We start from the raw sequence: 18,917 nt of genomic DNA, 5'->3' as shown, positions 1-18,917 counted from the left end.
CTAGAGGTCTCCCAACTCCCTGCCCTCCACAGGACCCACACATGAGTCCACTAGGGGCAGAACTAAGAGCCAACCCAAGCTATACCACCCAGTCACCCTCTCCAAACACTGAGGCAGGGGCTCTGTACCGGTTTGTATATATTATGTCTCCCAGAAAAAGCCATGTTCTTTGATGCAATCTTGTGAGGGCAGACATATTAGTGGGGATTAAGTTGGAACATTTGGATTAGGTTGTTTGCATGGAAATGTGCTCCACCCAACTGTGGGTGATAACTCTGACTGGATAATTTCCATGGAGATGTGGTCCCGCCCATGCAGCATGGGCCTTGATTAGTTTACTGGGGCACTATATAAGCTCAGACAGAAGGAGCGAGCTAGCTACAGCCAAGAGGGACACTTTGAAGAATGCACAGGAGCTGAGAGAGAAGCTGCAGCGTACAGAGACATTTTGGAGATGGCCTTTGAATGCAGACTTTTGCTCTGAAGAAGCTAAGAGAGGACAAACACCCCAAGAGCAACTAACAGTGATATTTTTGAAGAGGAGCTGTGGCCTAGAGACGAATGTCCTGGGAAAAAGCCATTTTGAAACCAGAACTTGGAGCAGACGCCAGCCACGTGCCTTCCCAGCTAACAGAGGTTTTCCAGACACCATTGGCCATCCTCCAATGAAGGTACCTGATTGCTGTGTTGCCTTGGACACTTTATGGCCTTAAGACTGTAACTTTGTAACCAAATAAACCCCTTTTACAAAAGCCAATCTATTTCTGGTGTTTTGCATTCTGGCAGCATTAGCAAACTAGAACAGATTTTGGTACCAGAGAAGTGGGGTGCTGCTGAGTTGGCAAACACCAAACATGTCGGAACAGCTTTTTAAATGGATAAGGGGAAGATTCTGGAAGAATTGTGAGGAGCTTGATAGAAAAGGCCTAAACTGCTTTGAAGGACTGTTTGTGGAAACATGGACTCTAAAGATACTTCTGATGAGGACTTGAGCAGAAATGATGAATGTGTTGTTGCAAACTGGAAGGAAGGCAATCCTTGTTTTAAAGTGGCAGAGAATTTGGCAAACTTGAGTTCTGGTGTTGGATGGAAGGCAGAATTTGAAAGCGATGACCTGGAATATTTAGCTGATGAGATCTCCAAGCAAAATATAGAAGCTGCTCAACTTCGGCTGTACATTACAACCACCTGAGGAGCCTTAAAAAGCAGCTGAATCCCAGGTTGCACCCTGGACCAGTTGCATGAGAGTCTCTGGAGCTGGGCCCAGGCATGAGTATTTTCAAAGACCCCCTCTCCCCCGACTCCGTGAATCCACCCTGCAGCTAGTTGACACCCCCTGCACGAAGGCTTTCTCCCCATGCTGGGCTCCTTCTTGGTCTCCCACTTCCAGGAAGTGTCCTTGCCTTCAAGCTTATGCAAACAGCCTCTGGCAGACTCGCCTGTGTGTTGCACCAAGAGCCTTCTCCTGACACAAAAAATTTTATCCCAATACAGAGATGAAAAAGAACCTGCTCAAAAACAGAATGCAGCTTAATTTCATGATGTCCTTAGGGCAGGTTCCATAAAACGTTTTCTTTCCTCCATTATACTTAGAGCTATAAGGAGACAGGGCAGCATTCCTGCCTTCAGGGAAGTGTTTTAAAGGCAAAGGGTGATGTTGATGTCTCTGATTGCAGGCGTGCACGTGTGAGCCAGGGTATGTGCACATGGGAGCCAGGATATGTGCACATGGATGATGCTGGTTTTTCTCACCCATGTATCTTTTCCTCTGATTGCTTTTTCTTCCCTCTTAGGATATTGGGTCTCTCTCTGTATGTTTGTTTGCGACTTAGCTCATTCTTCTTAGGTGCTCTCCTACCTGCATCTTCCTCTAAATTTCTGTGTCTCTTTCTTTCTCCCTCTGCTTTTTTTCTTCATTTATGCCAAAATATAATCGTACCTCTTTAATTTTCCATATTGTCTCACTTAGACTGTTGGAAAGGTTTTGAATTTTTTGTGTGAAAGTTTTATATTTTCTGTTCTTAATTTCTCTCTCTCTCTAGCTAAGCCAACTTGAAAGGTGAAATCACTGCCCTCCCCGCTACATGGGATCAGACACCCAGGGGAGTGAATCTCCCTGGCAACGTGGAATATGACTCCAGGGAAGGAATGTAGACCCGGCATCATGGGACGGAGAACATCTTCTTGACCAAAAGGGGGATGTGAAAGGAAATGAAATAAGCTTCAGTGGCAGAGAGATTCCAAAAGGAGCCAAGAGGTCACTCTGGTGGGCACTCTTACGCACAATTTAGACAACCCTTTTTAAGTTCTAAAGAATTGGGGTAGCTGGTGGTGGATACCTGAAACTGTCAAACTACAACCCAGAACCCATGAATCTCGAAGACAATTGTATAAAAATGTAGCTTATGAGGGGTGACAATGGGATTGGGAAAGCCATAAGGACCACACTCCCCTTTGTCTAGTTTATGGATGGATGAATAGAAAAATAGGCGAAGGAAACAAGCATGCAAACAGACAAAGGTACCCAGTGTTCTTTTTTACTTTAATTGCTCTTTTTCACTTTAATTATTATTCTTGTTATTTTTGTGTGTGTGCTAATGAAGGTGTCAGGGATTGATTTAGGTGATGAATGTACAACTATGTAATGGTACTGTGAACAATTGAATGTACGATTTGTTTTGTATGACTGCGTGGTATGTGAATATATCTCAATAAAATGAAGATTAAAAAAAAAACAAAAAAAAACATGAGCCAATAAATTCCTATTGTTTAAGCCAAAAAATAAATAAATAAATAAATAAAAGCATATGAGTTGAATGTATAATGTGTATTTCATGATTAAAAAAGCACATGTGGAAGATGCTTCAGAACTCTATACCCCCATAGAAGCTTTGAACAATCAGCAGAACATCTTTCTCAAAGCTCCAGAAAACAGTTAAAGGGGGGCAAGCACTGAATCAAGAAAAAAGTTTATGTAAAAGCTTATGGCGGGCAGGCTGGCCCCTCCCTCCCCCGCACCAGCTTGGGGCAGAGCCGCCCAGCACTCCCAGTATGGAGCTGCTCCATGGACTCGAGGGAGCAGGGTAACCCTCATGCATGTGCTGAGAGCTTGTACGTCTGGCCCAGCCTGTCTGGTGGTGGCCTGAGGGACTCTCTGTCCCAGAGCTTGCCCTGCCTGGAGAAGGCAGCTCACAGTGCTCTCCTGTAGGACGTCAAGTGCAGTGCCCGGATTGTGAGGAAACTGTTCCTTCGGGAAGAGGGGACAATCAGAACCATGTAAACAGGGGAACTCCTAGGGCCACACCTGCATTAGCATAAAGGATCAGGGGGGGCCTCTACCCTTTGGCCTGCAGCTATTTTGTAAATTTATTAGGTGGGTAAGCCCTGGAGGAGAGCACTTGCACAAATTAATCTACAAAAACTGAGAAAACTATTTTCTGTCTTTCCCTTTTTTTTTTTTTTTTAGTTCCTGGCATTCAAGGAAAGACCTGTCCTAATACTAGCTGGATACAAGCTTAAGGAACAGATGCCTCAGAGTCTAAATTCCCTTGTCAACAATTTAAAATGTACAGATTTTAACAAAAGATTGTACAACATACAGAGAAACAGGAAGTGATGGCCCAGGCAAAGGAAACAATTAAAGCATTAAAACCATCATTGCAGAGGACTGGACCTGGGACATTCCAAACAAAGACTAACAAAATAATAATAATAATAATAAGGTCTTAAATATAATCAAAGAACTGAAGGTAAACATGGACAAAGAACTAAAGGAAATCAGGAAAATAATAGATGAACACAAAGAGAATATCAATGAAGGAATGGAAATTATGAAAAGGAACCAAATAGAGCTGAAGACCACAGTAATAGAAGTTAAAAATTCCCTAGAGGGGTACAATAGCAGATTGAAGCTGGCAGAAGAAAGAATCAGAGAACTTGGAGATAAAGCAACTGAAATCATCCCTGTCTGCGGAGCAAAAAGAAGAAAGAATGAAGAAAAGTGAACAGAGCCTGAGGAACCTGAGGGACGCTATGAAGTGTACAAATATACATATTGTGGGAGCACCAGAAGAAGAAAGACAGAAAGGGGCAAAGAGAATATTTAAAGAAATAATGGCTGAAAACTTCCCAAACGTAACAAAACATATGCATATACACATCCAAGACACTCAATAAACTCCAAACAGGAAAAAACAAAATTGACTCACACAGTTTGATATTATAATCAGTCAGATGCCAAAAATAAAGAGAGAATTCTGAAAGCCTCAAGAGAGAAGTAACACATCACATACAAGGGAGCCTCAATAAGATTAAGTGCCGATTTCTTATCAGAAACCATGGAGGCAAGAAGGCAGTGGGATGACATATTTAAAGTGCTGAATGCAAAAATTGCCAACCAAGAATTCTACACCTGGCAAAACTGTCTCTCAAAAATGAGGAACATAAACAAAAGCTGAGGGAGTGTGTCACCACTAGATCGGCCCTTCGGGAAATGGTGAAGGAGAGTTCTGCAGGTTGAAAGGAAAGGACAATGGACAATAGATGGAAGCCACATGAAAAATAAAGAACTCCAGTGAGGGTAATGACAGGGGTAAATATAAATGCCAGCACTATTGTATTTTGATTTGTAACTCCACTTTCTACTTCCTACAGGATCTAAAAGACAAGTGCATAAAATGTAATGATAAATCAGTGGTTTGAAATTCATAATGTTTAAACATATAACTTGTGACAAGAACCACATAAAGGTGAGGGGAACTGAGGGGGATAGGAACATAGTGTGTATATTCTCAAGTTAAGTTGGTACCAAAACAAACAAGATCATTATAGATTTGTGATGTTAAATTTAAGCCTCATGGTAACCACAAAGAAAATATTGGAGAATATGGAAGCTCATAGTGGCAGAAATTAGAACACAGGTTGCCAGGAATGAGGGGCAGATGGAATCAGAAGTTAAGGCATAATTGTTGTAGGGTTTCTGTTTGGGGTGATGGGAAAATTTTAGTAATGGAATTTGGTGAGGATATGGCAATATTATGAACGTGAATAATACCATTGAATTGTATGCTTGGGAGTTGTTGGGATGGGAATGTTATGTTGTATATATGTTTGCACAATTTAAAAAAAAGGAGGAAACACTAAAGAGACAATGACAATTAAATGTAATACATGATCCTGGATGGCATTTAACAAGGAAGGAAAAAATGCTCACAGGGACGTTACTGGGGCATATTATACTGTAGGCTTTATATCAGTATGTTAAATTTCTTGAACTTGACAACTGCACTTAAGGTGGTTATATAAGTAAATATCCTTGTTCATAGGAAATGTAATAAGTGTTCAAGGAACATGATGTATACAACCTACGCTTAAGTGTTCAGCCAATAGATTGATAAAACTCTAGATCGATAGATGGATAGAGAAAATGATACAGCAAATGTAGCATTATGTTAAAATTGGTGGATCTGGGTATTTGGGGGAATAGAGGTACACTGGAGTTCTCTGTAAGGGGTTTGTATTATTTTACAAACTGTTCTATAAGTTTGAAAGTATTTCAAACTAGAAAGTTAATAAAAAAGCATATGTGGGAAATGTTTTGTGTTTTGCTTTTAAAATTCAAATTGCATTCAGGATGAGGATGGGTTGGTAGGAGGAATATCAAAGGGGCTCAAGGAAACTTTTGGGGAGATGGATATGTTCATTATATTGATTGTAGTGATGGATTCATCGATGTCTATGTATGTATATATATGTCAACTATCACCAGATTTTACACTTAAAATATATACAGTTTGCTGTATGTCAGTTAAGCTATAGAAACAAATCAACTGATGTTCTGTGGGAGCTTCAAGGGGCACTTTACAGTATAGAGATTTTGTAAAATTTCAGACTCATTTCACATCAGGACGTGTGGAAATACTCACCAGTTGTTTCTCAACGTTCAAATCACTGAATCTAATCACACGGAGTGCTCCCTGAACAAGTCTTCTTAAAACAAACTAAATGGGTGACATCATGCTAAAATTACCATCTGGGATAGTCTCAAAAGGGAAAGGAAATGACACGGCAGGTATGAGTGGGATAGATCATGGTGCCCCAGACTGGTTCGCCTGGCTGGCAAGAGAGGTGTCAGCTTCAGGTGTCCTTTACCTCAGATCCAAGCCACAGCTCTCTCTGCTGGGCCAGACGTCCCTCCCTCCCTCCCTTCCCCCTTCTCTTTACCCTGGCCCCACCCTCTTCCCTAGTCACTTACATGATCACAGCTTACTTTCTTGTTTGCAAGGAAGCTGGAATCCCTGAATCAACCCGTACTTGGACTCAAAAGAGCATACAATCTAGAAGGAGAGACAATTAATTACTAGACGTAAATAGTATACATTAAAACGATGGTTACAAAAGATCAGTGAAAGAAAACGTAATCAAGAATTCAGGCTTGGAGATTTGAAAACCACAGTTGTCAGACTCTAAAACATCCACTCATTGAACTGAGGAACAGTAGGAAAATCCCTGGAGGGTTTCTCTCATGGGTTTCCCACTTCAGTACTACTGTAAACCAATAGTTACTTTGTTTCAATGTGTTTTAATCAGATTTTGAAGATGGTTTACTGTTTGTCGATGAAAGGAATACTCGTCAGAGTAATTTTTCATAGTTCTGCTCTTTTTGTGTAACTAGATCAATAAACTAACTGGGTCCCTTGGACAATGACTGCATTTTGTCTGAGAAAGCTTCCAAATGCAATGTAGACACAAAATTGTTCTAAAATTATTCAGATTCTTTTTGCATTAGAAATATGTACATATTCATTTACCTTCTAATCCCTGAAATGAAGACTTCTGAAGTGATCACAGCTTCTCTTTTTGTGTAAGATGTCAGCGTCTCCTCTCCAGAAGGTAGGAAATATTCTTTTTGCTGCACAAAGCAGGCAAGATTCCTGAGACCTACTCATCTGTTATGAGCTCTTCTTAATTGCACAACTCTCCCTTAAAGGTTACCTGCAGTCATCCAAGTCTCTCAATCCCCGCCCAGCTAGATATTATCACCTGACTTGGCGATGTTCACAGAAACAGGGCATCTACCTTGTGGGCTTCTTCAGACCCTCCACTGTGAACCTACTAATGTGCACCAACATTAAACAGCTACAACCTTTGTTAAAGAACTCAGGTCTTTGTGTCAATGCTGAAGATGATTGATGGTCAGGGCCTCACGAGAGCTCTTTGTGTATTGAAAACACATAAACATTACAACCCTGAGGTCGACAGAGTGATAGTCCAGGCTTGTGTTGATTCTTTGGTTCCCAAAGCTCATTTGTGTTTTGTTTTGTGTTTTTAACACCCATTTGATGGGCTGAGCGCTCCTAATGAGAACAGCAACCTTAGCTGAAATAAATAAACTATTAAGTTGAGAACTTGGGTGTCCAAATAGGCATATCTTGCTAAATTGCAAATCATTAGCTGGTTCACAGACTTTAGCTGTGACAAGCATATTGCATTGTCTAAATGGCCTAAATGGGTTTGTTCTGCTCCTGTAGATCAGCCCTAATACTCTCACAGTAGGAAATTTATTGGAAGAAAAAAAAATAATTCTTACTGGAGAGGAAAAGAAAAATGTGCATCTTTCATCAAGTAGCAAAAGTGACATCTGACAAGTCACGTTTCAGTTAGAAAGTGACTTGCAATGTGTCTCCTTCTGCTCTATTTTCTTAGCTTTTAACCCATGTAAAGTTTTTGTGTGAGAATAAAAGAGGAATACAGGATTAATAAGATTTTACATTTCTTCCGATATTTCAAGCTAGTTGTAGGATACTGATGTTGCAGTACTGGAAAACACAAATGAGATTAGGAGAAATGTCAATTTATTTAATTTAAGTGTGTAAAAGTACTGATATTTAAAAGAAATATAAAGCATATTTTTCCAAAACTGAAAAAAATTCTTTGTAATGCAATCAGAGTTCTAATTTTAAATTATCCAGCATATAAATTTGGAGTTTTGAAAATCTTGTTTTCCTAAAGCAGAACATGCCTACACAATATGTTTTGATCTTCCCTCACTCTCCCACCCTTGTTATCCCTTTGAATATATGAAGACAAAGAGAAATTGCAGCAACATTAAATGTGGATGTCTTTCTTAGACTTCATATTACTCAATTTTTCTCTAAAGGACTTAGTATTGCCATTCAAGAACCCTGTATGTAATAAATACTCAGGAGGTGAAGCATCTCTAATCCCTGTTGCAACTCCAAGTAAAAGTACAGTAGAATAATAATGAAACAGCAAATATTTTTTCTAGAAAAAGAACATGTTCTGCTTTAGGAACACTTTATGTAAACATCAATAAGGTCTCTAGATCTTCCTGAGGATGATAAGCATTACAATGTTTAGAAACAAGAATAGGGAATCAAATTGTGGATCTGGCTTGTTTTGGAGCTTTTATTTAATTGCTAATCCAATTAAAAAGCCATTTTTAACAACTTATAAATTGTATAGCATAGTATCCAGAAATATGAAGCAGGCTGAAATCCTCAAACATAATTTCAGGCTATGTTCGAAAATGTATCCTCTCTTGATGTTCAAATGCAGTGCTGACGGCCGCCAGCAGGTGTCATCACCAAGGTGCAAATAGAACAATCACGAAGAGGGAAATCAAACTGGTTTTAGGTACACACCGTATTTGTCAGGACACCTAAGAAAGGCAAATTATGTTCCCTCTTCATTGTTTCCTTTCTAAACGTATTTGACAACACATCTTTTATTAACGTTTATGTTCTCTAAGACAATTCTTTTCTGCACCCTCGTGCGACTTCAATATCAATCATGGATTAAAAAAAGATAAGATCCTATGGAAAGAATATTTGTGTCTTAATTGTCTTGAAAGCTTGGCACAGTAATTGAAAAATTCAAAGGTCAAAAAATCTTTTTTATTTTTCAAGAAATCAAGATGCAAACAACACAAAGATTGATAGAAATACATTTTCCTTGTCTCTTCCACATGCTATGCCAAGTAAGTAAAGATGTCAAACTGACAGAACTTTGTGAAGCCTTCTCTCTAAAGGTGAAGATGCCTTAGTGTAGCCACTAATAAAGATACTACCTTATAGGTAAAAGGATAGCAAACATTAGAAAAAGAAGTGTTCAACCTAAGTAGCAAACAATTAAGTACAAATAAAAACCCAAACTGAGATGTCATGATTCACCAATCAAATTATCATATGCAAAATATGTCTTCATGAAAATACTGCTTGAGAGAGAATAAATTAGTCCAAACTTTCTGGATGGGAATATAGCCAGTGATGCAGGAGTTTCAAAAATGTTTATTGCCTTTGACTCATTAGTGACTCTCTAGGGAATCTAACCCGCAAAATTTCGCTCCTGGGTATTACCCAAAAGAAATGAAAACTTATGTTTTCACACAAAAACCTGTATGCAAATGTTTACAGTGCTTTATTCCTAAACACCAAAAACTATCAGCTGGTGAATGGATAAACAAACTGCAGTTCAACCTTACAATGGGAAACTACTCAGGAACAGACAGAAACTAACTATTGACACACTTTCAGCAACATGGATGAATCTGAAATGCATTATGCTAAGTGAAAGAAGCTAGACTTAAAAGACTACACATAGTATGATTCCATTTATATGAATCATTTTGGGAGAGGCAAAACAGAGCCATGGTTGCCAACAGCTGGGATTGGGAGAGGAGTTGGCCACAGAGAAACAGGAAAGAATGAGTTTGAGAACTATTCTATATCTTTTAAATGAGGTGGTGGCTACAAAAGTCCATGCATTTATCCAAACTCATAGAAGTGTACACTAAAAAGGGTGAATTTTACCATGTAATTTAATGAATAAAGTTTCATAATTGCTCATCTTTAATTTTTAAATGCAACTATTTTATTTTCCATGTGTGTCTAGTAAATGCTTTTTAAAGCACGATTGCTTCTGTTAAGTCATTCGATATTACATAGTTCCTATGAAGGACAGCCTCAGAATTTTCCTCTGAAATGTCAGAAAAACTCGATCTGGCTGGTGAAGTGACCTTGGCCAAAGTCACACAGCCAGTTACTAGCACCTTTCCTCTCCATGTTATTAGCACCAATCTGGCTATTTCACCTCCAGAAAAGATAAGTAGCCTGTTCTACTTACGTTACTGGGGGAGAGCAATGTGTGGATTTTTGGAAACAAGGTCAAGGTCACTGTGCTGGTTTGGCTGTATTATGTCCCCCCAAACATCATGTTGTTTGATGCAATCTTGTGGGGGCAGATGTATTAGTCTTGACTAGGTTGGAACCTATTGGTTCCATGAAGATATGACTCAATCAACTGTGGGTGAGACCTTTCATTGGATTATTTCCATGGAGGTGTTGCCCCACCCATTCAGGGTGGGTCTTTATAGGATCACTGGAGTACTTTAAAAAGAGCCACACAGGCCCAGATGCAGAGAGCAGCTAAGAGTGTCATTTTGGAGCAGCTACAGCCAAGAGAGACATTCTGAAGGCGGCCACTAAACGTAGACTTCTGTTGACACTTTGTTCCTGAGAAGCTAAGAGAAGACAAACGCCCCAAGAGCAACATTTTGAAGGATGCACAGGAGCAAAAAGAGGAACTGGAACTCAACCCGGGATCAGCAGATGCCAGCCACGTGACTTCCCAGTTAACAGAGTTTTTCCAGATGCCATCGGCCATCCTTCAGTGAAGGTACCCTATTGTTGACACCTTACCTTGGACACTTTATGACTTTAAGACTGTAACTTGGTAACCAAATAAACCGCCTTCACAGGAGCTAATCTGTGCCAGTTTGAATGTATTATGTCCCCCAGAAAAAGCCATATTTTTTGATGCATTCTTGTGGGCCACACATATTAGTGGGGATTAAGTTGGAATGTTTGGATTAGGTTGTTTGCATGGAAATGTGCCCCACCCAACTGTGGGTGATGACTCTGGATAATTTCCATGGAGGTGTTGCCCCACCCATTCAGGATGGCTCTAAATTGGATCACTGGAGCCATGTGGGTGAGCTGACAAACAGAAGGAATTCAGTGCAGCTGAGAGTGACATTTTGAAGAGGAGCTACACTCAAAAGGGACACTTTGGGGAATGCACTGGAACTGACAAAGGAGCTTCAGCTTACGGAGACATTTTGGAGATGGCCTTTGGAAGCAGACTTTTGCTCTGGAGAAGCTAGGAGAGGACAAATGCCCCAAGAGAAAATAAGAGTGACATTTTTGAGGAGCTGCAGCCTAGAGAGGAACATCCTGGGAGAAAGCCCTTTTGAACCCACAACTTGGAACAGATGCCAGCCACATGCCTTCCCAGCTGGCAGAGGTTTTCCGGACACCATTGGCCATCCTCCAGTGAAGGTACCCAACTGTTGATGTGTCACCTTGGACACTTTATGGCCTTGAGACTGTAACTGTGTAACCAAATAAACCTCCTTTTAAAAAAGCCAATCCATTTCTGGTGTTTTGCATTCTGGCAGCATTAGCAAACTAGAACACAATCCATTTCTGGTATCTTGCTTACCAGCAGCATTAGCAAACAGAACAGTCACTAATTAATTTCATTCAGTATGCTACACAGAGGCATTGAGTCAATAAGATTCAAATTGACTTGCTTGCCTTCATATTTGTGTCAGGTCCCCTACGAGGAGCTCACTCAAAACATGGACCTCCATCTTCCCATTTGAGAAATATTTAACATGGCATTGCCACTCTAAGAGAAAAGAAAGAATTCTCCATCTTTACTGTTCCATTAAAGCAACTCAGAGAAAGAGTGAGTGCAACATTCATGTTGAAAGTGATTTGGCATAAGCAATAGTATGAAGTCCTTCCTGTGTAAAGATATCACTAGGATGTATGGGATGAAAGTAATTTAGTGCTGGGGGAAGGTCATGTATTGCCCTTAATTCTGAGTTCTTTTTATTAAACCCAGTAATGATGTGGATAAGTACAACTAGCCCTCATAACCAATTTCCAAATAATTCTAGTGTAACAGCTTTATTTAAAAAAAAGCTGTAACCCACAATAATTACATTTCATATGATGACACAGAATACATGTTTAATACATATTAGAAATAGGAGTTTTCACGAGATGACACTTCAGCTAGGTGCAATGCACTCTGATAGTTTTTATTCTATTCTATACTGTTTCATTTTTTAAAAATTGGCCCATTGAATTGACTTTATCATTGAATGATTTTGGCCCACTGAATTGACTTTATCATTGAATGACCTTGGCCCGTTAAATTAACTTTATCACCCCCTAATCAGAAGCAACCCATGATTTTAAAAACACAGTTTTATTGAGACTGGTTACACAACACGTTAGGGTTCTCACTAACAACTTTTGCAGGAGAAAAGATTCAGTGTTACACAAAAGATTGTGTTCAACTATTTGGGTGACATTGTTCCAGTTTGCCAATGCTGCCTTTTTGCAAAACACCAGAAATGGATTTGCTTTTTTAAAGGGGGTTTATTTGGCAGGTCCGTACCTGCCTCAGGGCCTTTGCACTGGCCCATCCTTCTACCCAGATATTCCATGACGTAGGCCCCTCCTCCTCAGCTCTGCTCCAATGTCACATTTGCAGTAAGGCCTACCTGTACCACCCAATTTAAAACTGCAACCCACACTCTCATTCACTCTTACCCTTCTCTATCTTTTCTTTCTAGTCATAGAACTTTCACCTTCTAACATACTATTAAATCTATTTATTGTTTGTTTTTTATTTCTACCCATTTCCCTATAACTGCACAAGGGCAGGAATCTTTGTGTTTTTTTCACGAATATAGTTCAACTGGAATAGGGCAGCACATAGCAGATATTTAATAAATACTTACAGGAATGTTAGATAAATGAATGGAAGGAAGAATTCATTTCTTACCTATTTTCTACAAATTAGAATGAATGAATGAAAGCTTTACATTGTGTCTAGTTCAGGGGAAAGAAGCCTGGCATATGGTTCTTGGGTCTTACCCATACCCTAGACGCCTTCCCCCACTCTTTCATCATCCCCAGTCCAGGCAAGCTCAGCCTCAATGGTCTCTTGAGTGACATCCACTGCCTGCCCGTCTCCCAGCTGTGCATTTTCGGGGGGGAACAGTGTTGCTTCAGATCTTCCCTGACACTAGCAGAATTGGCAAATGGGCTTCAAGCCTGAAACAGAACCCATTGAGGACACCCTGCCCATTCTCTGCACATTAGAATCACCAGGGGAGTTCAGAAAAGGAACAGGGCCTGAGCCTTAGCTGAATCAGGCTCTCTGGAGTGGGGAACCAGGCATTGATATTTTTATAAAAAGTCCCTAGGTTGAGTATTTCCTGTCTGGTTCCACAAAGAAGTACCTTCCTGCTGCACAGTAGCACTTACCCTTCCAGAGAGGAATAAGAACAAATTTATTCCTCCTCCTTTGCTGTCCAGAAATCACCCCTGGTGATTTGGACTTTTTTTTTGAGGGACAACTTAAATGTGTTTATTAAAATTCCAGTCACCATCTCCTTTCAACCTTCCTTTTGAAGACTTCATTTCAGCTCTTGTATTTTCATATTTAAGTGGGACACTTGGCCCGAGGGCTGAACACCATGTTAACAGCATGGAATTCTGAAAATGTATGTCCAGATCACTACTGAAATTGACGGCACACCTGAAACTGCTTAATAACCATCTGTTTTTATCATTCTGTAGTAGATCTTCCAAGTTAATAGGATTCATTCATGGTGTGTTTAGTCCACAGTTGGGAGCATCGATATGTAAATGGGAACCCTAGCCAGGGAATTGCTTTCTACAGCTTTCAAGTCTCACAGGATGCCCTGTGCTCTAAATGAGGGCTGACAACAAAAAGGTGCAGAGTTGAACTTCTGCAGAAAGGAGCTAGAGAAGGATCAGACCTAGGGCAGGTCGTTACCTCCCTGAGAAGGAAAAGCACCAGAGAGAGGTACCAGCTGCAAAAGAACACAGAGCTTCTACAAAAGATAAAGAGCTGAGAAGAGAAACAACCAAAGTCTTAAAAAGTGAGGGAAAAGAACCAAAAACTAAAAGAAAAATTTACAAATGATGGGAGCTTATGATTCACACAAAAAAAGATATAAAATAGCTCTTATTCAAGTTCACTGATAATTAGAGGTATGCAGATTAAACTACACTGAGCTACTATTTCTCACCTATAAGATTAGAAAAACAAGAGTACTACAACATGTTCTGTTCGACCAGGCTATGGGGAAGCAGGCAGTCTCCTACTTTGCTGCTGGGAGCCTTAACTGACACAACTCCTGTGGAGGGGAATTTGGCAATACCTAACAAAATGACATCTGCACTTACTTTGGACCAAGCAATCAATTCTAGAAAGTTATTCTGAAGCTATTATCTCCAATAATATGAAAATACATAGGCACATGTTTATTTATTGCAACACTGTTTCTAATTGCTAAATCTTGGGAATAACCTAAATGCCCATACATAGGACAGTAGCTGAATAAACAATGGTATAGCTACAAGATGGAGTAATTTTCATGTAAAAAGTAAGGAGAATAAGAAAGCATACATTGTATCTGTTTATTTGTGCAAAAGGGAAACACAGGAAGGATAAAACAGGAACTGATGAGATCAGTTACAGTGGTGGGAATGAGATGGAAAAGATTAGGGGATGGGGATGGGGTATAAGGGATGTGGGCATGACATTCTCAGGATACTTTTGTATAGTCCTGACTTTTAGTACCAAGTTAATGTTTCACATGCTTAAATAAATGAATAAAATAAAGATGGGAGAAGAACCCAAATGGAATACAAACAAAAAAATGAATCTAATTGTATTACAAATAATAATATAACCACATTGAAGAGGGCTGGCAAGAAAAGAACTAACCTAAGCAACTTTGGAATCCATGAGTCTACTCTAACATACGTACATACGTAAATGGCAAATAGCAAAAGTGCTTCCTTATAGTAGAATTTCAAGGAATAAACGTAGAATCATGGATTATAAAATCATCATTTTGCATTTATCATAATAATAATCAAGGCAAGAATCATCAATGGATGCTTAAATTAGTGGGTGAGTGTTTGGAACAAGAGATTTAGATGGTCTCAAATGTCTCCCACATGATACTTATTAATTACAAAGGGAAAAATAACTTTATAGTGGAGAAACCTGGTGGACATGGTCTTAATCAAGTGATCAAAGTCAATATCATCATTGGTGGAACAAAACAATACCAAGGACCTCTTGACACTGAGAAGGAAATGTATCACCTCTAGGGTATTTTTGCCAAAAATGTATAACCTGAAGTAAATCACAAGGAAACCTTAGAAAATTTGAAGGACATGCTACAAAATAATTGACCAGCACTCTTCAAAAGTGGCAGGGTCATTAAAGACAAAGAAAGGCGGAGAGGCGGGGCAAGATGGAAGACTGGTGAGCTGTATGTTTCAGTTACTCCTCCAGGAAAGCAGGTAGAAAGCCAGGAACTGCATGGACTGGACACCACAGAGCAATCTGTCTTTGGACATACTTCATACAACACTCATGAAAATGTCGAACTGCTGAGATCAGCGAAATCTGTAAGTTTTTGCGGCCAGGGGACCCGCGCCCCTCCCTGCCAGGCTCAGTCCCGTGGGAGGAGGGGCTGTCAGCTCCGGGAAGGAGAAGGGAGAACTGCAGTGGCTGCTCTTATCGGAAACTCATTCTACTGATACAGACTCCAACCATAGATAGACAGAGACCAGACACCAGAGAATCTGTGAGCAGCCAGCCCAGCAGAGAGGAGACAGGCATAGAAAAAAAAAAACAACACGAAAAACTCCAAAATAAAAGCAGAGGAGTTTTAGAGTTCTGGTGAACACAGAAAGGGGAAGGGCGGAGCTCAGGCCCTAAGGCGCATATGCAAATCCCGAAGAAAAGCTGATCTCTCTGCCCTGTGGACCTTTCCTTAATGGCCCTGGTTGCTTTGTCTCTTAGCATTTCAATAACCCATTAGATCTCTGAGGAGGACCCTTTTTTTTTTTTTTTTTTTTCTTTTTTTAATCCTTTTTTCTTTTTCTAAAACAATTAATCTAAGAAGCCCAATACAGAAAGCTTCAAAGACTTTCAATTTGGGCACGTCAAGTCAAGAGCAGAACTAAGAGAGCTCTGAGACAAAAGGCAAGAATTCAGTGGCTGAGAAAATTCACTAAACACCACAACTTCCCAAGAAAACGGGCGTGTCCGCTCACAGCCACCATCCTGGTGGACAGGAAACACTCCTGCCCATCGCCAGCCCCATAGCCCAGAGCTGCCCCAGACAACCCAGTGTGACGGAAGGGCTTCAAATAACAGGCACACACCACAAAACTGAACGTGGACATTAGCCTTCCCTGAAACCTCAGCTGATTGTCCCAGAGTTGGGAAGGTGGAGCAGTGTGAATTAACAAAGCCCCATTCAGCAATCATTTGAGCAGACTGGGAGCCTCCCTACACAGCCCAGCAGCCCAGAACTGCCCTGAGGGGACGGCACTCACCTGTGACATAGCACAGTCACCCCTCAACAGAGGACCCGGGGTGCACAACCTGGAAGAGGGGCCCACTTGCAAGTCTCAGGAGCCATACGCCAATACCAAGGACTTGTGGGTCAGTGGCAGAGACAAACTGTGGCAGGACTGAACTGAAGGATTAGACGATTGCACCAGCTTTAAAACTCTAGGATCACCAGGGAGATTTGATTGTTAGGGCCACCCCCCCTCCCCGACTGCCCAGAAACACGCCCCACATACAGGGCAGGCAACACCAACTACACACGCAAGCTTGGTACACCAATTGGGCCCCACAAGACTCACTCCCCCACTCACCAAAAAGGCTAAGCAGGGGAGAACTGGCTTGTGGAGAACTGATGGCTCGTGGACGCCACCTGCTGGTTAGTTAGAGAAAGTGTACTCCACGAAGCTGTAGATCTGATAAATTAGAGATAAGGACTTCAATAGGTCTACAAACCCTAAAAGAACCCTATCAATTTCAGCAAATGCCACGAGGCCAAAAACAACAGAAAATTATAAAGCATATGAAAAAACCAGACGATATGGATAACCCAAGCCCAAGCACCCAAATCAAAAGACCAGAAGAGACACAGCACCTAGAGCAGCTACTCAAAGAACTAAAGATGAACAATGAGACCATAGTACGGGATATGAAGGAAATCAAGAAGACTCTAGAAGAGCATAAAGAAGACATTGCAAGACTAAATAAAAAAATGGATGATCTTATGGAAATTAAAGAAACTGTTGACCAAATTAAAAAGATTCTGGACACTCATAGTACAAGACTAGAGGAAGTTGAACAACGAATCAGTGACCTGGAAGATGACAGAATGGAAAATGAAAGCATAAAAGAAAGAATGGGGAAAAAAATTGAAAAAATCAAAATGGACCTCAGGGATATGATAGATAATATGAAACGTCCAAATATAAGACTCATTGGTGTCCCAGAAGGGGAAGAAAAGGGTAAAGGTCTAGGAAGAGTATTCAAAGAAATTGTTGGGGAAAACTTCCCAAATCTTCAAAACAACATAAATACACAAATCATAAATGCTCAGCGAACTCCAAATAGAATAAATCCAAATAAACCCACTCCAAGACATATACTGATCACACTGTCAAACACAGAAGAGGAGCAAGTTCTGAAAGCAGCAAGAGAAAAGCAATTCACCACATACAAAGGAAACAGCATAAGACTAAGTAGTGACTACTCAGCAGCCACCATGGAGGCGAGAAGGCAGTGGCACGATATATTTAAAATTCTGAGTGAGAAAAATTTCCAGCCAAGAATACTTTATCCAGCAAAGCTCTCCTTCAAATTTGAGGGAGAGCTTAAATTTTTCACAGACAAACAAATGCTGAGAGAATTTGCTAACAAGAGACCTGCCCTACTGGAGATACTAAAGGGAGCCCTACAGACAGAGAAACAAAGACAGGACAGAGAGTCTTGGAGAAAGGTTCAGTACTAAAGAGATTCGGTATGGGTACAATAAAGGATATTAATAGAGAGAGGGGAAAATATGGCAAACATAAACCAAAGGATAAGATGGCTGATTCAAGAAATGCCTTCACGGTTATAACGTTGAATGTAAATGGATTAAACTCCCCAATTAAAAGATATAGATTCGCAGAATGGATCAAAAAAAATGAACCATCAATATGTTGCATACAAGAGACTCATCTTAGACATAGGGACACAAAGAAACTGAAAGTGAAAGGATGGAAAAAAATATTTCATGCAAGCTACAGCCAAAAGAAAGCAGGTATAGCAATATTAATCTCAGATCAAATAGACTTCAAATGCAGGGATGTTTTGAGAGACAAAGAAGGCCACTACATACTAATAAAACGGGCAATTCAGCAAGAAGAAATAACAATCGTAAATGTCTATGCACCCAATCAAGGTGCCACAAAATACATGAGAGAAACACTGGCAAAACTAAAGGAAGGAATTGATGTTTCCACAATAATTGTGGGAGACTTCAACACATCACTCTCTCCTATAGATAGATCAACCAGACAGAAGACCAATAAGGAAATTGAAAACCTAAACAATCTGATAAATGAATTAGATTTAACAGACATATACAGGACATTACATCCCAAATCACCAGGATACACATACTTTTCTAGTGCTCACGGAACTTTCTCCAGAATAGATCATATGCTGGGACATAAAACAAGCCTCAATAAATTTAAAAAGATTGAAATTATTCAAAGCACATTCTCTGACCACAATGGAATACAATTAGAAGTCAATAACCATCAGAGACTTTGAAAATTCACAAATACCTGGAGGTTAAACAACATACTCCTAAACAATCAGTGGGTTAAAGAAGAAATAGCAAGAGAAATTGCTAAATATATAGAGACGAACGAAAATGAGAACACAACATACCAAAACCTATGGGATGCAGCAAA

At 40.1% G+C, this 18,917-nt stretch overlaps 1 long non-coding RNA gene across 2 annotated transcripts in view; it reads right to left on the bottom strand.

The window, feature by feature from the left end:
* LOC119534826 overlaps positions 1–18,917 on the bottom strand; it is a 52,763-nt gene that overhangs the window by 16,603 nt on the left and 17,243 nt on the right. The window contains exons 3-4 of one of the 2 annotated variants that reach the window (XR_005217118.1): positions 6,810–7,817; positions 6,254–6,335 (exon numbers count right to left, since the gene is read on the bottom strand). This is a non-coding gene — a long non-coding RNA (uncharacterized LOC119534826). The remainder of the gene's footprint in view (positions 1–6,253; positions 6,336–6,809; positions 7,818–18,917) is intronic. The other variant, XR_005217119.1, reaches the window with a different exon arrangement.

This window comes from Choloepus didactylus, chromosome 5 (genome assembly GCF_015220235.1).
Source record: "Choloepus didactylus isolate mChoDid1 chromosome 5, mChoDid1.pri, whole genome shotgun sequence".
Classification (NCBI taxonomy): domain Eukaryota; kingdom Metazoa; phylum Chordata; class Mammalia; order Pilosa; family Megalonychidae; genus Choloepus; species Choloepus didactylus.
The sequence above is the reverse complement of the archived record's forward strand: the minus strand, read 5'-3'. Positions and strand labels throughout refer to the sequence as shown.